Raw genomic sequence first — 22,419 nt, forward strand, 5'->3', positions numbered from 1 at the left:
TGTGCTGCTGCAGGCAAGTCCAGTGCATGATCGGGGTGGTGGCTACTCAGGGCCCATGGCTATTCGGTGTGCAATGTGTTAGGGCACACAGGTGCAGGCATGGGGCTAGAAAAGGGACAATCAGGGAGGCTGGATGCAGGCCAGGTGGCTCCCAGCACTCAGGGCTGGGGTGACACCGTGCTCACCTGCCATTGGAGCAAGTAACTAGCCCATCCCCCAAGTGGCATGCTCTTCAGGAGTGGGGGAAGGAGGGAGGATGGATGGCTGAGGGAAAAGGGAAGGAGGGAGAGGAAGGAAGAGGGGAGGAGAGAGAGAGAAGAGGAGAAGGGAGGAAGGCAGGAGGAGGGGCCAATAGCAGCTTTGATCAGGCAAAAGAAACAATCAGTGAACTTGAAGATAAGTTGATTGAAATTATCCAGTCTGAGGAGTAGAAAGGAAGGAGAATTAAGAAGAATGAACATAAGAGACTTATGGGATATCATCAAGCATAACAACATATATACAATAAGATACCCAGAAGGACAGGAGGGAAAGCAGCATAAAGAATATTTAAAGAAACGTTGGCCCCAAACTCCCAAATTTAATAACAGACATAAATCTACACATGCAACAAGCTCAAGGAATTCTAAGGGAGATAAACTCAAACAGATCCACACTGAAAAGCATTATGTCAAACTGTTCAAAGACAAAGAGAATCTTGAAAGCACTGAGAGAGAAATTACCTGTCAGTTAGAAAAGATCCTTACTAAGATTAACAACCAATTTCTCATTAGAAGCAATGAAAGCCAGAAAGCCATGTAATTACATATTTAAAGTGTTACCAGGAGAGAAAAAAAACTGTCAACCAAGAATTCTATATCTGGCCAAACTAACCTTCACAAATGAAGGAGAAATTAAGACATTCTCAGATAAACAAAACTTGAAGGAGTTTGCCACTAGTAGCGTTTTCCTACAAGAAATGGTAAAGAGTTCTTCAGGGTGAAATGAAAGGACACAAGACAGTACTTAGAAGCCTAGGAAGAAACATAAAGTACCAGTCAAGATAACCATATAGGTTACTTTTAGGTTTTAAGTTAGGGCTGGGGGTGGGGGGGGACGGGATAACGTGGAGTTGATGCTGAATCGTTACAGAGTCTCTGTTTGATGATAAAGTTTAGAAATAGGTAGTGGTAATGATTGCATAACATTGTGGATGTAATTAAAGCCACTGAATTGAAAAAAGTAAATTTAAAAAGGCCAGGTGTGGTGGCTCACATCTATAATCCCAGTATTGTGGGAGACCAAGGCAGAAGGATCACTTGAGGCCATGAGTTTGAGACAGCCTGGGCAATGCAGTGAGACCCCATCTTTTTTGAAAAATAATAATAGCCCCTGCAGTCACTGCCACCACTGCCCTGGTGGCTCTCGCCCTTCAGCCTGCAGGTGCCCCCGGTGCCCCAGGACCCCTGGCTGCTGCCTGCCTTCCCTCTGCCCCTGCCAGCCCCACCACTGCATTTCTTTCTGTCACCACTCTTCTGATGCGGCCCTCCCAGGGTGAGTGGCCTGAGCTCAGGTAACCACGCGGAAGTCCTATCTCAATGGGTTCTTCTACAGCAGCTCAGGAATCTTATCAGGAAGCCAACCTTGACCTTGGGTGACCTCTTGAGAGCTTGGGACCCACCACCAAGAAGGGCAGTGTATCAGTTTCTTGTGACTGCAGTAACAAATTTACACACACTGAATGGCTTTAAACAACAGAAATTTATTCTCTCACAGTTCTAGAGGCCAGAAGTAAAAAATCAAGGTCTGGGCAGGGCCATGTTCCCTTCACAAGTGCTAGCGGGAGGCACCTCACAGCTTCTCTCAGCTCCCGGCAGCTCTAGGCCTTCCATGACTTGTGGCCGCATCTCTCCAATCTCTGCCTCCATCTTCACATCTTCTCCTTATGCCTGTCTCAAATCTCCCTCTGTTTTTATCTTGTTAGAGATTGGACTGTCATTGGATGTAGGGCCCACCTGAAATCTAGATTAATCTCATTTTGCTATCCTTAATTTGATTACATTTGCAAAGACCCTTTTATCAAGTAAGGTCACATTTACAGATTACAGGGCTTAGGAAATGGGGGTGTCATTTTGCATGCCCCCATCCAATCCATACAGGCAGTGTCCTCTCCCTTGTGGGACTGGCCTACCTCCTCAGCTGTCTTCCCAGAATTTAATGTCTTTTAGGTCCTGTCTCTTGCTGACCTGGAGCCCTGGGTTCCCCAGTGCAGGAACTGATGGCACTAAGTACCTTGATAAAGCTCTTACTGCCACCAAAAGAAAAGAGAGTGACCATCTTTCCCATTCTCTGAGTTAAGGCCAAGTGCCTCTTCCTGTTGGCTCGCTCCTCCCCTGACCCTTTATGTTGTGCAACCCTCCTCTCCCAGCTAAGAAACAGGAAGGACTCTTAAAGACAGCATTAACCAAGGGGGCCCCCATTTTCAAAGCTTGGGAGCAATAACTGCTGCTGGTTGAAACTGACAATTACCACTGATAATAAATTTAATTTTACCCCCATAAAAATAATAATAATTTTTTAAAGCCACTGAACTGTATATGTCAAATTGGTTAAAATAACAAATTTTATGTTATACATATATTACCATAATTTTAAAAAATTAATAATGTAATATAACAGCCATCTAATTATACACTTTAAATGGGTGAATTGCATGGTGTAAAATAAAGCTCTCAGTAAAGCTGTTTGTTAAACATTGACAGAATGATTTACAAAAGTGATCCAACTCTACGTTGTTTATAAGAGATTCACCTTAAAGACAAATTGACAAATAGGTTAAAAGTGAAAGGAAGAAAACAGATATTCCATGCAAATTGTAACCAAAAATGAGAGGGATATCTATTACTAATATCAGACAAAATAGACTTGAAACCAAAAATTGTTACAAGAGACCAAAAACGACCTTATATATTGATAAATTGGCCAACCCATCAAAAAGTTGTAAAAATTATAAATATATGCACCAGTCAAGACAGCCCCAAAATAAGTGAAGCAAAAATTGACATATTGAAGGGAAAATATACAGTTCTACAATAATAGTTGGAGACTTCAATAATAGATAGAAGTACTAGTCAGAAGATGGATGAGTAAATAGAAGATTTGAACATTATAAACTGATTAGGTCTAACAGACATAAATAGAACACTTGTCCCAACAACACCAGACTACACATTATTGTCAAATGCACATGGAACAGTCACCATGATGGAAGGTATGTTAAGCTACAGAACAAGTCCACATAAAATTAAAAAGACTGAAATCACACAAAGTATATCCTCCAACCAAAATGGAATGGAACTAAAAATCAATAACAGAAGGAAAATTGTAACATGTGTAAATACGTGGGAATAAAACAACACACTCTTAAATAACTAATGGATTAAAGAAAAAGTCAAAACAGATGCCTATAGAACACTCCACCAACCATAGCAGAGTACACATTCTTCTAAAGTGCTCATGGAGTGTTCTCCAAGATCAACCATATATTAGGCCATAAAACAAATGACAATAAGTTTAAAAAGACTAAGTCATACAAAGTATCTTCTTAGAGCATAGTGGAGTCAAACCAGAAACTAATAACAGAAGTTGGACCCTTACCTTACAACACATACAAAAATTAACTCAAAATGCATCAACATCAAAATAAAAGAACTACAACCATAAAACTCTTAAAAGGGAAATTTGGAGTAAAGGTTCATGATCTTGGATTTGGCAGTGACTTCTTAGATATGACACCAAAGCAAAAGCAAAAAAAATATAGACAATTTGATTTTATCAAAGTTAAAAACTGTGTATCAAAAAACTGTATCAAGAGCATGAAAATGGCCAGGCATGGTGGCTCACGCCTGTAATCCCAACACTTTGGGAGGTAGAGGCAAGCAGATCACCTGAAGTCAGGAGTTCAAGACCAGCCTGGCCAACATGGTGAAACCTCGACTCTACTAAAAACACAAAAATTAGCCGGGTGTGGTGGCACACACCTGTAATCCCAGCTACTTGGGTGACTGAAACAGTAGAATCGCTTGAACCCAGGAGATGGAGGTTGCAGTGAGCCAAGATTGTGCCACTGCACTCCAGCCTGGGCAATAGAGTGAGGCTCTGTCTAAAAACGAAACAAAACAAAACAAAAGAGTGTGAAAAGACAACCAGAGCATGGGAGAAAATACTTGCAAAACATACATCTGATAAGGGTCTGGTATCCATAATATAAAAAGAACTCTCAACAACAAAAAGATGAATAATGGGCAGAGGAGTTGAGTAGAACTTTCTCCAGTGAAGACATAGAACTGACCAACAAGTACATGAAAAGATGTTCAACATCATTAATCATTAGAGATACACAAATCAAAATCACAATAAAAACCACAATTCATACCTACTAGGATGGCCATAATTTTTAAAATGGAAAACGACAAGCATTGTTGGAGATGTGGAGAAATTGAAACCTTCATACACTGCTGTTCGGAAAGTGAAAAGGTACAGCCATTGTGGAAAACATTTCTTCCAAATGGTAAACATTGGACTGTCATATGACTGAGCAATTCCAGTCCTATGAATGTACTCAAAAGAACTGAAAAAAAGGTGTTCATCTGCATGTTCTCACTTGTAACTGGGAGCTGAACAATGAGAACACATGGACACATGGGGCAAACAACGTACACTGGGGTCTTTTGCGGGGCGGGCAGAGGGAGAGCATTAAGAAGAATAGCTAATGGATGCTGGGCTTAATGTGTAGGTGATGGGTTGATCTATGCAGGAAATCACATGACATGCATTTACCTATGTAACAAACCTGCACATCCTGCACTTGTAAACATGGAACTCAAAATAAAAGTTAATGAAAAAAAATACGTGTTGACTATTCACAATAGCAAAGACATGGAATGAACTAAATGCCCATCAGTGATAGACTACATAAAGAAAATGTGGTACATATACATCATGGAATGCTATGCACCCATAGAAAAGAATAAGATCATGTCCTTTGCAGAAACATGGATGGAGCTGGAGTCTGTCATGTTTGACAGACATGGAGACACATGCCTGTCATGTTTGAGGAACATCAAAGAGGTGGAGTGGCTTCAGCACAGGGATGGAAGGGACAGGGGCAGGTAGGTGGCACCAAGCGTGGTTAGGAATATGAAACAGGGTCCTCACCATGCAAAGCTCTTTCAACTATCCCTTCTGTGATTGCATCATCAGTCCTTCTTGGCTGAAAGTTCTGAGATTATGATTTGGGTATTTGTTTTTGTTTTTTGGGCCTCCATCCACAATATCCACCCTGCCCATCGTGGAGTTGGGGCTGGCCAAGGCAGAAATCCATGATTTCTCCAGTTCCTCCAGCAGCCGCAGCCTGGGATTGGTCTTGCTGCCAACCTGCTAGCTGATGTACAGGGGATGAGCCCTCAGCCTGTGTTCACAGCATTCCCTAAAGCCCTTTTCCCTGGACTTGTCCCAGCTTTGTGGGACTGCACTTCTGCTCAGTTTCCTTGACCAGCACTTCTGGAACTTGTAAAATCTGGAGTCTACCAAAACTTTCATGTATTTTTCTAAATTCTGGAATTTACATAACCTTGCAAATATTATTCCATAAGAGACCCAAATCTGCTCTTTGTATCTCTTTTTCTTCCCTCTTTCTTAAAGAGATTGGCCAGGGGGAACCACCTGGATTGGACTCTTCCAGTAAGCCTGCTTGTTGGGCTCTCAGCTGTCCACTTAGGAAACACAATGTTGAGTCCCTAGGACCTGCTAGCAAACTCTGGCATTGTAGATGACAGATTCTGGTGTCCCCTGGGCACCGATCCATCCTAAATCTTTCCTTCCCAGTTCAGAAAAAACCCACAGTGGCTATGCTGACTTCTGATGTAGGCGCTGCCTCTTTGGGTTCAAACACAGGTTAGTACAGCCCACTGCTGGCTACATAGAAGACATTGTGAAAACGCAAATATCTATATACCCCTTTTTACATTTCGTAGGGCATCATGTTTACTATTCTCCCTCACAGGTCTTGCAGAGCAATTGGAACTTTCTCAGATACAAAGATCTCTGTATATATAATTTTATGTTCTGTAACTTGTTCAGAAACTTCTTCATTCTGGTTCTGAGATTAATGTATTACATACATTGGATATCCCACCTTTAAGCAGAACATCAAGTATATTTGTGGACCTGCTACACATCTGTGGCAATGTGGCAACCATGCTTTTCCACTTTCAGAGGAGACCTACTTTAAAGCAAAAGCTTTTTTGAGAATCATCAGATTGTGTTTGGTATGGCAGCAGGGACAGGGAGATTAGAACACAGGTTAGTGTCATCCCCCCTCACCAAGGCTCCTAAAAGCATTGGCTGGCTCTGGTGGCCCTGTCTCTTTGTCCTCAACCATCAAGATTTGGCTTTACCATTTACTGACAGTGGGACACAGGTCATCATCTCATCTTCTTTGGCCTGCGCTTCCTCACCATTAAGGTGGGGTGGGCAATTTCTACTGCACACGTTCCTCAGCAGTAGTAAAAGAGATGAGACATTCCAAGTGTCTGTACCATGCCTGGGCATAGTTGGCACTCAGAAAATTTGTGGGCTAATGATGAGGGCAAAGATGAATGATACTGGCTGGGCTCCACAAGGGCAGGGAATACTGCTCTGTAGGCTATTTACTGCTGATCCCCAGCTTCTGGCATGCAGCCTGCCACAGATGATGAATAAATGAAAGAGGTGTCAGACATGGAGTGAAAATAAAGTCACTTTTTTTCTAGACAAAAGGGAAGGATCTGTAGAATCGTATAAAAATAGGGATGTTTGATGATAGAGTGGAGATAGAGTGTTCGATTCTAATAGCCACCTCTATTTTCTCAGAATATTTGAGATAGATAGGAAGCAGGTTAAGGGGGGCTCACTTAGTCTGGCTTCCTGCTGTGTACAGCATGGCATTTATAGATGAACTATAAAAATAATATCAAGTGAGAATTGTAAAGGGCAGCAAGATGATACAAAATCATGAGTACAAGAAACCTGTGAATGTTTATTCTGCTGTTGTACTTGTTTACTGCATGTATTCATTATGCCAAGAGGTAAAAAGGTAGTTTTATTGTATTATCTCACCTGATCTCTGATTGCAAGATCTGGGATTTCCACATGGTATATCCTTCTATTTCATGATATAAATAATTCCCTAGAAACTGATTCATACATAGCTGTCCCTCTGCGGGGGTGGGGGGAATACACCTATCTTGCAGCTCAACCTCTTCACTTGGTTTCCAGATGCTAGTGTTACTCACAATGTCCATTAAGAGGAGATGGAAAATGGCCAAACACAACCTGACAACATCTTGTCAACTGTTCCACCAGGACTATTTAATCGGCCAGAAGCTGGTATGTCATCCATTAGTACCAGGGATCTGTGTATGTTTGTTTATTAGTTGTACTGTCTTACTTGGTTTCCATATGCATGCATACCGTAATGAAGGGGAAAAGGTGTTTTTGTTGTATTATCTATTGTGAGTTCAATTTGAGGGGGCTCAGATGGCCACCTGGCATATTCTTCAGTTTTATGGGATAATTTCCTAGAAACTGAGTATCAGTGGGATATACCGGTGGTGTTGTCATAATGCACTTACCTCACAGCTCAACCTCTTCCTTTGAACAGAGGATGGAAAATGGCCAACCCCAAACTGATAACATCTTGTCAACTGCTCCACCACAGCTTGGTGATATGGCAGCAGCTGGAATTTCATCCACGAGTACCAGGGATCTGTGTATGTCTGCTTATTAGTTGTACTGTCTTACTTAATTTCCATAAGCAGGCATATTTTCATGAATGGTAGAAGATGGTTTGTTGTATATTTTTTCCTAGCCTCAATTTGAGGGGTATCAATAGCCACCTGGCATATCCTCCCCTGCTTTCTTATATGATTTTCTAGAAACTGAGCATCAGAGGGATATACCTGTGGGGTTGACATAATGCACTTACCTCACAGCTCAACTTCTTCATTTGGTTTCCAGATGCTACCATGAATTAAAATGTCCATGAAGAGCACATGGAGAATGGCCAAACACAACCGGATAACATCTTGTCACATGTTCTATCAGGGCTGATTCATATGGCAGGAGCTGGTATTCCAGCGATGAGTACCAGGCATCAGTGTATGTTTATTTATTAGTTGTACTGTCCTCCTTGGTTTCCATATGCATGCGTAGTGTCATGAGGGGAAAAAGGTGGTTTTGTTGAATTGTCTTTCCTGGCCTCAATTTGAGGGGATGTAGATAATTATTTGATGTATTCTCCTGCTTTATGGGATAGTTTCCTAGAAACTGAGCATCAGTGGGATATACAAGTGGGGTTGACATAACGCACTTACCTCACAGCTCAACCTCCTTCTTTGGTTTCCAGATGCTACCATCATTCACAATGTTGGTCAAGAGAAGATGGAAAACAGCCAATCCCAAACTGATAATGTCTTGTCAACTATTCCACCACGGGTTCATCATATGGCAGCAGCTGATATTCCATCCATGAGTACCATTTATCAGTGTATGTTTGTTCACTAGCTGTACTGTCCTACATGGTTTCCATACGCATGCAGTGTAATGCAGGGAAGAAGGTGGTTTTATTGTATTATCTTTTCTGGCCTAAATTTGAGGGATCTCAGACCACCACTTGATATATCCTCCTGCTTTATGGGATGATTTCCTAGAAACTGAACATCGGAAGGACATACCTATGGCATTGACATAATGCACTTACCTCACAGCTCAAATTCTTTATTTGGTTTCCAGATGCTACCGTCACTCACAATGTCCACAAAGAGAGAATGGAAAATGGCCAACCCCAACCTGATCACTACTTGTCAACTGGTCTGACAGCACTTATTAATATGGCAGCGGCTGATATTCCAGCCATGAGTACCAGGGATCTTTGTATGTTTGCTTATAAGTTGTACTGTCCTACTTGGTTTTCATATGCATGCCTAGTGCCATGAAGGGAGTAAGGTGGTTTTGTTGTATTATCATTTCTGGCCTAAATCTAAGGCATCTCAGATCACCACGTGATATATCCTCCTGCTTTATGAAACAATTTCATAGAAACTGAGCATCAGAGGGATATACTTTTGAGTTGGCATAGTGCACTTACCTCGCAGCTCAACCTCTTCCTTTGGTTTCCAGATGCTACAGTCACTCACAATGTCTATGAACAGAAGATGGAAAATGGCCAACCAGCACCTGATAACGTGTTGTTGACCCTTCCACCAGGGCTTATTAATATGGCAGCCACTGATATTTCATCCATGAGTACCAGGGATCCGTGTAAGTTTGCTTATTAGTATTACCATCCTACTTGGTTTCCATATGCATGCATAGTGTCAAAAAGGGTGGGAGGTGGTTTTGTTGTATATTTCCTGGTGTCAGTTTCAGGGATCTCAGATGGCAACCTGCTATATGCTCCTGCTTTATGACATAGTTTCCTAGAAACTGAGCATCAGAGAGATATACCTGTGGGGTTACCATAATACACTTACCTCACAGCTCAGCCTCTTCATTTGGTTTCCAGATGCTACCATCACTTACAATGTCCCTGAAGAGAAGATGGAAAATGGCCAACCCCAAACTGATAACGTCTTTTCAACTGCTCCAACAGGTCTTAATATGACAGGAGCTGGTATTCCAGCCATGAGCACCAATGATCTGTGTATGTTCACTTATAAGTCGAATTGTCCTGCTTGGTTTCCATATGCCTGCATATTGTCATGAAGGGGAAAGGAAGTTTTGTTGTATAATCTTTCTTGAGCTCAATTTGATGCATCTGAGATCACCTCCTGTCATGTCCTCCTGCTTTTTGCAATAATATAATAGAAGCTGAGCATCAGAGGGATATACCTGTGGGGCTGACATAATGCACTTCCTCACAGCTCAACCTCTTCATTTGGTTTCCAGGTTCTACTGTCACTTACAATGTCTGTGAAGAGAAGACTTAAAATGACAAACTGCAACCTAATAACGTATTGTCACTTGTTCAACCGGTGGTTACTTACTTGGCAGCAGTTGGTACCAGGGATCAGTGTATTTTGTTTACTAGTTGTTCTGTCCTAGTTGATTTCCATATGAATGCATAGTGTTATAAAGGGAAGGAGGTGGTTTTGTGGTATTCTTTTTTGTGAGCTCAATTCGAGGTGTCTCAGATCATCAACTGGTGTATCCTCCTATTTTATGGGATAATTTCCTAGACCCTGAGCATCAGAGGGATATACCTGTAAGGTTGACATAATATACTTACCTCACAGCTCAACCTTTTCATTTGGTTTCCAGATGCTACTGTCACTCACAATGTCTGTGAAGAGAGGATGGAAAATAACCAACCACAACCTAATAATGTCATGTCAACTCTTCCACTACGGCTTAGTTATTTGGCAACAGCTGGTATTCCAGCCATGAGTACCAGGGATCAGTGTATGTTTGCTTATAATTTGAACTGTCCTACTTGATTTTCATATGCACGCCTCATGTCATGCATGGGAGACACATGTTATCTTTCATGAGCTCAATTTTAGTGTTCTCAGATCACCACCTGGCATATCCTCTCCAGATTTATGAAATAGTCTTCTAGAAACTGAGCATAAAAGGGATATACCTGTGGGCTTCACATAATGTACTTAACTCAAAACTTAACCTCTTCATTTTGTTTCCAGATGCTACTGTCACTCACAATGTCCATGAAGAGAAGACAAAAAATGGCCAACCAGCGCCCGATAATGTCATCGCAACTGTTCCACCAGCACTTACTAATATGGCAGCAGCTGGTGTTTCATCCATGAGTACCAGGGATCAATGTAAGTTCATTCACTTGTTGTACTGTCCTACTTGGTTTCCATATGCATGCATAGGGTCATGAGAGAAGAAGGCAGTTTTTTTGTATTACCTTTTCTGGCCTCAATTTTAGGGTTCTCAGATTGACACTTGTTATATCCTCCTTCTTTATGAGATAATTTCCTAGATACTGAGCATCAGAGGGGTAAGCCTGTGTGGTTGACATAATGCGCTTACCTCATAGCTCAACCACTTCATTTTCTTTCCAGATACTGCAGTCACTCACAATGTCCATGAAGAGAATATAAATAATGGCTAACCAGTACCTGATAATGTCTTGTCAACTGTTACATCAGGGCTTGTTAATTTGGCAGGAGGTGGTATTCTACCCACGAGTACCAGGGATCAGCGTATGTTTGTTTACTAGTTGTACTATCCTACTTGGTTTCCATATGAATGCAGTATCATAAATGGAAGAATGTGGTTTTATTGTATTGTCTTTCGTGAGCTGAATTTGTTGGGTCTCAGATCGCTGCCTGGTATATCCTCCTGCTTTATGTGATAAATTCCTAGAAACTGAGCATCAGAGGGGTATATACATGTGTGCTTGGCATAATGCACTTAACTCACAGCTCGACCTCTTTATTTGGTTTCTAGACGCTACCGTCAATCACCATGTCCATGAAGCGAGGATGGAAAATGGCCAACGAACACAGGATAACGTCTTGTCAAATGTTCTATCCGGGCTTATTAATATGGCAGGAGCTAGTATTCCAGCAATGAGTTCCAGGGATCTGTGTATGTGTGTTTTTTAGTTATACCGTCCTCCTTGATTTCCATATGCATCCCCTGTGCATCAGCTAGCAGGTTGGCAGCAAGAGCAATCCCAGGCTGTAGCTGCTGGAGGAACTGGAGGAATCATGGGCTTCTGCCTTGGCCAGCCCCACCTCCACAATGGACAGGGTGGATATTGTGGATGGAGGGCAAAAAACAAAAACCCAAACCATATTCTTAGACTTTTCAACCAAGAAGGACTAACGATGCAATCACAGAAGGGGCAGTTGGAAGAGCTTTGCATGGTGAGGGCCCTGCTTCGTATTCCCAACCTCACTTATTGCCACCCACCTGTCCCTCTCCCATCAATCCCTGTGCTGAAGGCAATCCAGCTTCTATGTCATTCCTCAGACATGACAGGCATATGTCTACTGCTGGGCCTTTGTAGTTGCTCTTTCCTCTGCCAAAATAACTGTTTCCCATTTTGTCCATTTTCCTTTATTTTATTTTATTATATTTTTAAAATTTTTATATAGATGGGGTCTTTCTATTTTGCCCAGGCTGGTCTTGAACTTCTGGTCTCAAGCAGTCCTCCTGTCTCTGTCTCTCTCGGCTGCCCTTTTTGTTGCTACTTCTATACTATTCATAATTATATAGCCATGTGGGTTTCTCTCAATATTCAATATTCAGGCTATTTTGCTGCTTAGTTTCACGTCTTTCTGGCCACATTTCAGACTCAGCGCGTTTGTTGTCACTCTGGCAATATTTGACTGCCACTTAGTGGCTATTGTGATTTATTTTCTAATCTGATTTTCTGTTTACAAAACAGAGTTTTGAGGGCCACATTAAGAATCCCTATCCCTCCAGACTTTGTTCATTTTCATACAACTTCAGATTGTCCTTTAATAAACTTTCTATGCTGAAAAAAAGATGTGCAGTCAAGCAGATGCCTGCTCCCAGGGATTGCATCCAGGCATTCCAGTTATTATAATTGGGCATAACAAATGGCAAACCAGTGAAGTAGGGAAAGTCTTGTCAGTGAGACATCTGGGCCCCCCAACTGGCAGTGATTGCCACCTTGGTCAAGGCTGTAGATATCCAGTTCTGGTGAGACCTAGGATGGTGCATGGCAAACACCCGTGACCTCCTAGGGTCTCAGTTTATGGGAATTCAAGCAGATGCCCTGTACTGCATCGTGGTCCAGCTTGGCTAATAGGCACAGCCATGACCTCCTGGTCTTCTGTATATGTGTCTGTCATTGCAGGATTCTCTTGGCACCATGGGAGCCATCTCCAATACTCTCAATGAAACACTCATGCGATGTATATTTTAAAAGCTGGAATAATTTGGGTGAGATGAGCTAAAAAAGAAAAAAAACCCTTATCTTCTTTTGTAACACTGTTTAGCCTGGGAAAAAGTCAGCTAACAATGAAAAATTGCCAGAAAATGGAAATGTGAACTTTATTATCATCCTACAGCTAGATCTTTTCTGTACAAATCAGGGAAAGTGCCCTGAAGTACCTTATGTGGAGGCCTTTGTGGCCTTATAAGAAAACCCAGCTCTATGTGGCACCTGTTGGCTGAAACCCAGTAAGCAAGGAAGCCACACAGTGCATTAGAAGATCCTTTTATTAAGGGAAGGGAACCCAGGCCCCACGACACAAAGATGGCTCCAGATAGGGGCTGTCAGGGACTCGCACTTCCTTCTGAGTCCCCAGCACCCCCACTCTGCTACCAGAGTCTTCTGTGGAATGTAATCCCATTTCACTTCCTGTTTATGCTCCTCTTTATGCTCCTTCGCCTTGTGCATTACAGACTAGCCTAGCTGGAATAACTCACAGTGAGATTTCATACCATCCAGGGCCAGAGAATCTGCTCCCTTTATGGGAAATCCAAATGGAGAAGGGATCATTAGAATACATGTTCCATTCTCAATGAATGATCTAATCCAGTAAAAGCAAAACTGCAGATAGTTCTCAGAAGAACCCAGTGCATTTACCAATGCATGCCAGGCTCTAACTTTGGCCTTTGACTTAACTTGGAAAGGTATACAAGTTGTCCTTTTTATTGCTGTACTCCACAGGAACAATGGAGAATCTGGCTAGCCAGTCAGGGATACATAGATAGCAGGGCAGCTGACCAGCCTGCCACCCATGAAGTGGCAGCTATTGCTGATCTCTCCCAGGACCCATATTGGAATTACAACATTGGAATTCCTCCTTTATCTGGAGGAATAAAGAATAGGGATGGACTACATGGTGCAATGCCTCCTGGCAGGGATCAGACAATGTGTTAAAAAACCTGTTTCTTAAGAGAAAGTCAAAGTAGTCCCACAGAGAAAACATGTAAACCCTGCCTTCTTTCAGGGGAGCTTAAAGGAGACTTCCAAAAGTATACCAACATAGACCCTACATCCGCTGAATGCCAAGTGTTACCAGGATAAAACTTAATTGGCCAGTCTACCCCAGATATCAGGAGAAAACTATAGAAATTACAATAAGGGCCATAAACACCTATGCCTCAATTATTAGAAATGGCCTTTGGAGTGTTTCCTAATAGGAATCTGGCTGAAGAGGAAGGCAGACTCCAGTGCAAGAACCGGTGATACAAAGCCCAGTCTAAAAAGATAGCTGTTTCTGTCAGTAGTGTCTTGGAACCTCAAGTCACCCCCAGGAACCTTGAAGCTTGGAAGCCAGTCAACAAACAATCAAGGAGCCTGCTTTAAATGCAAACAATCAGATCACCAAGAAAGAGGGCGCACCCAACTGCCCCTGGGCCATGCCCAGTCTGTAAACAGGGTAGCCACTGGGGAATGGATTTTCCTGAGCCCTGAAGGGGAAAGGAGACATCCTCCCTCAAGATGGCACTAACTCAAGACGGAGGAGGCTAAGGGATCCTGACAGCCCCCATTGAAAAGGACATTCCAGTCACCAATCTGGAACCCTGGCTGACCCATGAAGTGGTAGGTAAGAATACTGATTTTAAAAATCAATACCAGGGACTCCTACTCTGTATTAACTTCTCAGTTGGGTCAGTGACCTTCAAAATTGTACCATAACTGGGGTCAATGGGAAAACCTGTTCTTAATATTTTACTTCCTTACTCACATGTCACTAAAGAGATCAGTTAAGTAACACTTCTTGTTGCTTATTCCTGAGTGTCCTACCCTGTTCTTAGAGAGCGATTTATTAAATACCGTGGAAGCCATCATATTACTCAAAGGCACCAGTCCCTCCCAAATGGTCCTCACTGCAGGGTCAACAGATCACCTCCCTATATCAATCTTAGAACAAGTAAAACTTGCCATCTGGGATGACAGGGTATTCAGAAGAGCCCTTTGGGCTCAACCCGTGGTCATTAAAATACAGGACCCCAATAGGTACCCCAGTGAAAACCAATATCCCCTAAAGTTAGAAGCTAAGAAAAGATTGAAGCCCTTAATTTCTAAATTCTTACAACGTGGCTTACTAGTGTCCTGCCAATCACCTTGTGATACTCCTATTCTGCTAGTCATAAAACAAAATGGAGAATATCAAATGGCACAAGACATGAGAATCATAAACGAGGCAGGAAACCCTCTTCATCCCTTAGTAGCTAATACCTATACCTTGTTAACCAAATTCCAAGACATTGCCAATGTTGTAGTGTACTAGATCTTAAAGATGCCATCTGTTTGTATCCCAGTGCACCTGTCCTTTCAGTTTCTATTTGCCTTTGAATGGACAAATATAGGAAACACCCATGAATAGTATTGCCCCAGGGCATTCAAGATAGCCCTCACCTGTTTGCACTAGCCCCAGGCAAAGATCTTTGAGAATTACAATTTAGTTAAGGCAGCCTCCTACAGTACTTAGGTAACAACTGAATATGTAATCCAACCCAGGAAACACCTGACAGGAATACCATTACAGTCTTAAATTTGCTTGGAGCAAGCAGATATAAGGTTTCAAAAAAAGGGGCAGAGAGAGTAACTTCCCTAGGGTAACAAACAGAGAGTAACTTGCCTAGGGCACATTATAACCCCTGGAACAAGGAAGCTCTCAGGGGAAAGAAAACAAGCCATAACGGAGTTGCTTGGTCCCCAAACCAGGAGACAACTCTTAACTTTTCTTGAAATGTCTGAGTTCTGTAGAACCTGGATTCTGAGATTTGGGCTAATGGCTCATCCTCTATATGAGGTCATTAAATGGCCTGACACTGAGCCCTACAATGGCAATGAGAACAAACCAGGGCATTAAGACATAAGAAAGGCCCTTATTGAGGCTCCTGCCCTGGAAATTCATGACTTGGAAAATCTATGCACCTTATATGTGGCAGAGAAACAGGGAGTCCTCACCAAAAACTGGGAGAAACACCTCATCCAGCTGACTACATTTCAAAGCACATGGACTTTGTGGCCTGTGGATGGCCTGGTTGCCTTAGGGCAGTCATAGCCACTGCCATCCTGGTGGAGGAAGCCCTAAAGCTGACTTTTAGACACACTTTAGAGGTCCTCATTCCGCATCAAGTGCAGGGAGTTTCAGAAATAAAGGGCCACCATTGGCTCTCAAGAGGAAGACTCACCAAACATCAGACTCTCCTGCACTCCCCAAGGTTACTATAAAAACTTGTGGCACCCTCAATCCAGCTCTGCTCATGCCAGTCAATTCCTCAGAGAACCTAACTCATTCCTATATTAAAACCATAGACCAGGTCTATTTAGATAGAAGAGAGCCCAGAGATACATCTCTCAAGAATCCTGATGATGAATGGTTCACTGATGGCAGTAGTTTTATGGAAAATGGAAAAAGAAGGGCAGGGTACACTGTGGTTAGTGTGCACCAAACAACAAACGCCCAGGCACTGCCACCTAATGCCTCAGCACAAAAAGCAGATTGTCCTTGCCACAAAAATTGTCCTGGCCAGGGCCCTGGCTCTAGATCAGGGAAAAACACTAACATATGCATTGACTCCAAGGATGCCTGCATTGTCCTTCATACACATGCTGCTATCTATAAAGAACGGGGTCTTTAAATGCAAGGGATTCCCCCATTGAACATGGAACAGAAATGCTGCAGCTTTTAGAGGCTGTGCATGATCTTAAGCAAGAGGATCAAAGATATCAAAAAGAAAAAGGATCAGAGATATCAAAAAGGAAACTCCTCTGTCTCATTGGACAATGCAAGGGCTGGCAGGGAAGACAGGATGGCAACTATGGAAGCTGTAGCCCAGCTGGCCTTATTCCTCTCTGCCCATTCTCTTCATTTTATTTTAGTTTTTAGTTTTTTGAGACGAAGTATCACTCTGTCACCCAGGCTGAAGTGCAGTGGCCTGATTTCGACTCACTACACCCTCCTGGGCTCAAGCAATTCTCCTGCCTCAGCCACACTAGTAGCTGGGAATACAGGCATGTGCCATCATGCCGCTAATTTTCGTACTCAGTAGAGAAGGGGTTTGCCGTGTTATCCAGGCTGATCTCGAGCTCCTGGCCTCAATTGGTCTGCATGCCTTGGCACCCCAAAATGCTGGATAACAGGCATGAGACGCCATGCCCATCCCATTCTCTTGGTATAATCCATCCTATACCATGGAAGAAATAGCATGGGCTGAAGAAAATCAGGGGAGCCTAACACCTGAGGGTTGGTGGCTCGTAGGCCAAAAGCTCTTGCTTCCTCAGTCCCATCATGATAAATTGTCAAAAATTTACATAATTCCATCCATATGGGCAGGATGCTATGACCACCAGCATGGACCATGACTTTACAGGTAATGGCCTGGCAACCACGATAAAAAAAGGTCACTCTGGCCTGTGAACTTTGCTCTCAAAATTACCTTGGGGGAAAATGAACAATAAAAAAAACAACAGCCGGGCGTGGTGGCTTACGCCTGAAATCCCCGCACTTTGGGAGTCTGAGGCGGGAGGATCACGAGGTCAGGAGTTTGAGACCAGCCTGGCCAATGTGGTGAAACTCTGCCTCTACTAAAAATACCAAAGTTAGCGGGGTGTGGTGGAACATGCCTGTAATCCCAGCTACTCGGGAAGCTAAGGCAGGAGAATCGCTTGAACCCAGGGAGGCGGGGGTTGCAGTGAGCCAAGATGGTGCCATTGCACTCCAGCCTGGGCGACAAAGCGAAACTCCGTCTCTGGAAAAAGAAACAAACAACAACAACAACAACAAAACAAGGGTCCCCTGCTTTATTAACCTCAGTCCAGTGGCAAGGAACCTATCCTGGTGACCACTGGCAAATTCACTGCACCCAAATACTCACCTTTCAGGTTTTTAAATACCTTTTAGTTTCTGTAGACACTATTCTGGAATGGGTAGAAGTTTCCCCAACAGAACAGAGAAAGCTACAGAAGTGGCCAAGGCACTGCCAAAAGTGATCATACCAGGATTTGGCCTCCCCTGCTCCTTGCAAAGCGACAAAGGACCCTGTTTTCCTGCAACTATAACCTAAAAGATAGCCCAAGCTTTGGAAATTAAACTTCATCTCCACTCCTCATGGAGGCCACAATTCTCCAGCAAGGTTAATAGGACTAATCGAACTTTAAGGCAGACCCTGGCGAAACTGTGCCAGGAAACTTCTGAGTCTTGGTACACTCTGTTGCCTATAGCCCTCATGAAAATACGAGTGGCACCCAAAGAAAAGACAAAACTTAGTCCATTTGAGATGACTTCTGGGAGACCCTTCCTTACCTTAGACCTGTTTATCAAACTGGAAACCCAGTCTACTATACAACAGATTCAAAATCTAAGCCAGGGACCAGGCGTGGTGATTCCTGGCTGTACTGTCATCACTTTGGGAGACCGCGGTGGGCAGATCACTTGAGGTCAGGTAATCGAAACCGGCCTGGGCCACATGGCAAAACCCCCGAAATACAAAAATGAGCCAGGCAAGGTGGTGGGCCTGTAATCGCAGCTACTCAGGTGGCTGAGGCAGGAGAATCTCTTGAATCTGAGAGGTGGAGATTGCAGTGAGTCGAGATTGCACCACTGCACTCTATCCTGGGTGATAGAGCGACACTCTACTATCCAAATAAATAAATAAATAAAAATAAAAAATCTAAGCCTGGCACAGCAGGCTATCCAGGAATATAGCAATACAGTGCTGCCCTCACCTGGACAAACGATAAACATCCCGCAAGTCCTGCCTGGAGACAGGGTCCTATTAAAAACTTGCAAGGAAGGCCCCCCACCCCCGGCAGATCTGCTTCTTCCTAAATGGAAGGGTCTTAGCAAGTACTACCAACCACCCCAATGGCTGTCAAGCTTCGAGACATAGCAAGTCCGGCTCATATGATCAGAATTCAACTTTGCAATAAACCTTTACAGGAACCAGAGGAAGCTACTAATTACACCTGCCAGCCCATAGGGGCTCTAAAGCTTCTATTCAAGAACACAATTCCAGATAAAGCCCATCTGGAAGATAAGTAACATCTTCATTTTCTTGGTACTTGCCTGCTGCACTCTAATGACTTTTAGAGAGACTGGCCTATCTGCTGGGGAGGTAATTAACCATACTGTTAGTCTATTAAACTTAACTAAGGCCTGGGAGCTTTGGCTCACACCTGTAATCCCAACACTTTGGGAGGCCGAGGCGAGTGGGTCACTTGAGGTCAGGAGTTCGACACCAGCCTGACCAACATGGTGAAACCCCATCTCTACTAAAAATACAAAATTAGCCGAGCGTGGTGTCACATGCCTGTAATCCCAGCTACTTGGGAGGCTGAAGCAGGAGAATTGCTTAAACCCAGGAGGTGGACATTGCAGTGCGCCAAGTTTGTGCCATTGCACTCCAGCATGGGCAACAAGAATGAAACACTGTCTCAAAACAAAAACAAACAAATAAGCAAAAACTTAACTAAACCTTGTTGACTTTGCATAAATACCAAAATTTGGGGATGGGACAGATCTGGGCCATTATAAGACTGGCCTGGCTCCTAACACATCTCCAGGGACAAACTCACTGGCCCACAGAATGGGGATATCAGCCCCAACAGTCAATACACGTTAGTAACTTCAATGGGAATTTGGAAGCATTAGCTATTGTCTGCTTTGCTCCCTTTAATACTGCCTGTCATTAAAATATTTTAAGCTTTAACTTTTGGTCCAATTTTGTTTAAAATGCTGATTTCTCACTTTCTTGCTTACAGTAATTTCAGGTCCACATGATGGTTTTGCAAGGCTTTCAACCTTGGTTTCCTAATGAGTTATCTCACGTCTTGCCCACCAGTCCCATGAACAACATGGTTCACCCCACGTTAGATCAGGCAGGAAGAGACTTTAGGGCCCAGGCTAGGTAGGGACAACGCCCCACTCAGCAGGAAGCAGCTTCAGAAGAAATGACCTAGCCCCTCAACCTCCCATATGATTATAGGCCCTAAGATCTCTTAGGGGGGAATTGAGGCAGGGTAGGCCGTCAAGGAAGTGACCATGCCCTTGGCACACAGCAACTGTGGGGACCGTACGGCCAACACAATAAGCCTCAGCATTCACGTTGTAGTTAAGCTCATTCAAGCAAAGCTGTCTTCAGTAGGGAATTTCCTCTGTAGAGAGCACGTGCACTTTGATTTTACCTGTCCACAAACTGACCCTTTGCTCATTGTGATAGTAAAAAACACACCCCTGGGTGGAGATTTAAAATGCTAATGAGACATGTGATGTACGAACAAGCATGGATGGGCATGTACACCCAGAGGACCACCCAGAACATGTTTGCTAGTAACACATCTTCCCACTTCCTTATGAATAATCATGTAAGACTCCCATAAGGGGAGTTTCCCCAGTAATAATCAATGCTGTCTCATCCTTACAAGCAGCCAGCCCTGAACCTTCTCTGTCTCTCTCAGGGTGTATTCTGCATTTAACTTTCAAAATATTCATTTTCCCTTGCAATAAATTTCTCTATTCTGCATCTCCTTTGCTGTATGCCCCTTATTTAAATTCTTTTAAACCAAGAAAACAAGAACCAATGTCTCAGAACAGCCGTCAGCAACACTCCAAAATATTCTACCATTTTTGTTGATTTAATCACCTTCTGCAAACCATTGTTTATTAAGCTATGAGTCTGTATATACATACCATAATACACTTCTATTTTGGAAAAGCATCGTGCTGGAACAGGAAATTCTCATGTTTCCAAGTTCTATTTCAATTCTTCCAATCTGTGAACCCCCTTTTTTTGAGTTTCATACATCTGATTCTGTCACATTACTGCTAAAAAGTATTTGCAGAGAGCCAGATAAAGACAAACATTATTTGGAATAAACGATCCAGTCAGGATGAATCCACTCTCTGTTAGTTGTTAGCATATTTTCTAATATACATTTTTTTTTAGAGAGAGAGACTCACTCTGTTGCCCAGGCTGGAATGCACTAGTAGGATGACAGCTCACTGCAGCCTTGATCTTCTGAGTTCAAACGGTCCTCCTACCTCAGCCTCCTGAGTAGCTAGGATCACAGGTGTGCACCACCACGCGCATCTAATTTTCGTATCTTTTGTAGAGATGGGGTCTTGCTATGTTGCCCAGGCTGGTCTCATACTCCTGGGTTCAAGTGATCCTCCTGCCTCAGCTTCCCAAAGTGCTGGGGTTACAGGCATGAGACACCATACCCAGCCATACACCCATCTTTTTAAAAATCTCCAGTCATCATATGAATACATTAGAATCTGCATGTTGTTCTTGGTCTTGTCCATATTCTGTCTAGTAAAGCCCCTTTTGCTTTATTAGCCCAAACTCATGACTATGTGTTTCTGAAATATCTAACACTCCCCTTCAATTTCTTCTTACCATTTCAAAAAGTTTCCTTAGTTTTCAGTGGATTTGAGGGTAACTGTATTCTAATAATGTCAATGATAGGAAATCATTTTTCAGCAGCTGCAATACTTTTTCAAGTCAACCTCATAATTGAATGACTCCCATAATTTTGATAAATTTCCACATGCATTTTACTTCTTTCTTGAACATTACACCTCTTACCTTTGGTGCCTTAACTGTCTAAATAATTTTAGTATAATTTACAAATACATTTACTTTTAATTAATACAATCTATTTAGAGTAAATGTGCTAATACATAATCAAGTAATTTATATTAATTATGGATACTTGTGTGATTTACAATATGTAGTCATTACACAGATGTCCATAAAAATTTATATAAAGATAAAAAATAGTTATTAAGAGTAAAAAATTTCACACCAGGCTTCTTATCAAATCTGACTGTCAAAAATTCTTGAAAATTAATTTTTTAAAAATGAAGTGAACACCAGTGTAATTTTCATAACTGTCTTCAGTGAAGAAAGTAGAAAGGTTTTTTGATAATTGCTATCTCCCTAGGAAAGAATACCATTTCAGAAAATGTTTGATATTTGATGAAATTCCATTTCAGAAAAGTCAAATATTTTACTGAATAAAATTTGCATGACCTACTTCAGGGTTCTTTAGAATTTTTCAAAAATTGCACAGACATATTTATAATTAAATCAAACTATTTCTTTTTTCCACCCTGTGGCACTATGGATTGCGTGAGCATAGAAAGAGAACAATTGCCAGCTTCCCTCAGAAGGAAGCAGTGGTCATCACAGAAAATTGCAAGTGAGACGTTTTTAAGCCACAGGCCTGTGGCACCCACATGTCCCCTCCACGTGCATGACTCTCAGGGCTCTGCAAGTACAAGGGCAAATCCTGCCTTTATTTTAAATTTCGATATTTTGTTCATTGTGGAAGTTTTCTATTAATTTTGATTTTTAAGAAATTATGGGCCGAGTGCGTTGGCACATGCCTGTAATCCCAGGACTCTCGGAGTCCAAGGCGGGAGGATCACCTGA

At 42.6% G+C, this 22,419-nt stretch overlaps 1 pseudogene; it reads left to right on the forward strand.

Annotated features, from left to right (window-relative positions):
• The first annotated feature begins 6,310 nt into the window (after positions 1–6,310).
• LOC115833226 lies at positions 6,311–13,430 on the forward strand (annotated as a pseudogene).
• The last annotated feature ends 8,989 nt before the right edge of the window (positions 13,431–22,419 follow it).

The sequence above is a fragment of the Nomascus leucogenys genome, chromosome X, assembly GCF_006542625.1.
Source record: "Nomascus leucogenys isolate Asia chromosome X, Asia_NLE_v1, whole genome shotgun sequence".
Classification (NCBI taxonomy): domain Eukaryota; kingdom Metazoa; phylum Chordata; class Mammalia; order Primates; family Hylobatidae; genus Nomascus; species Nomascus leucogenys.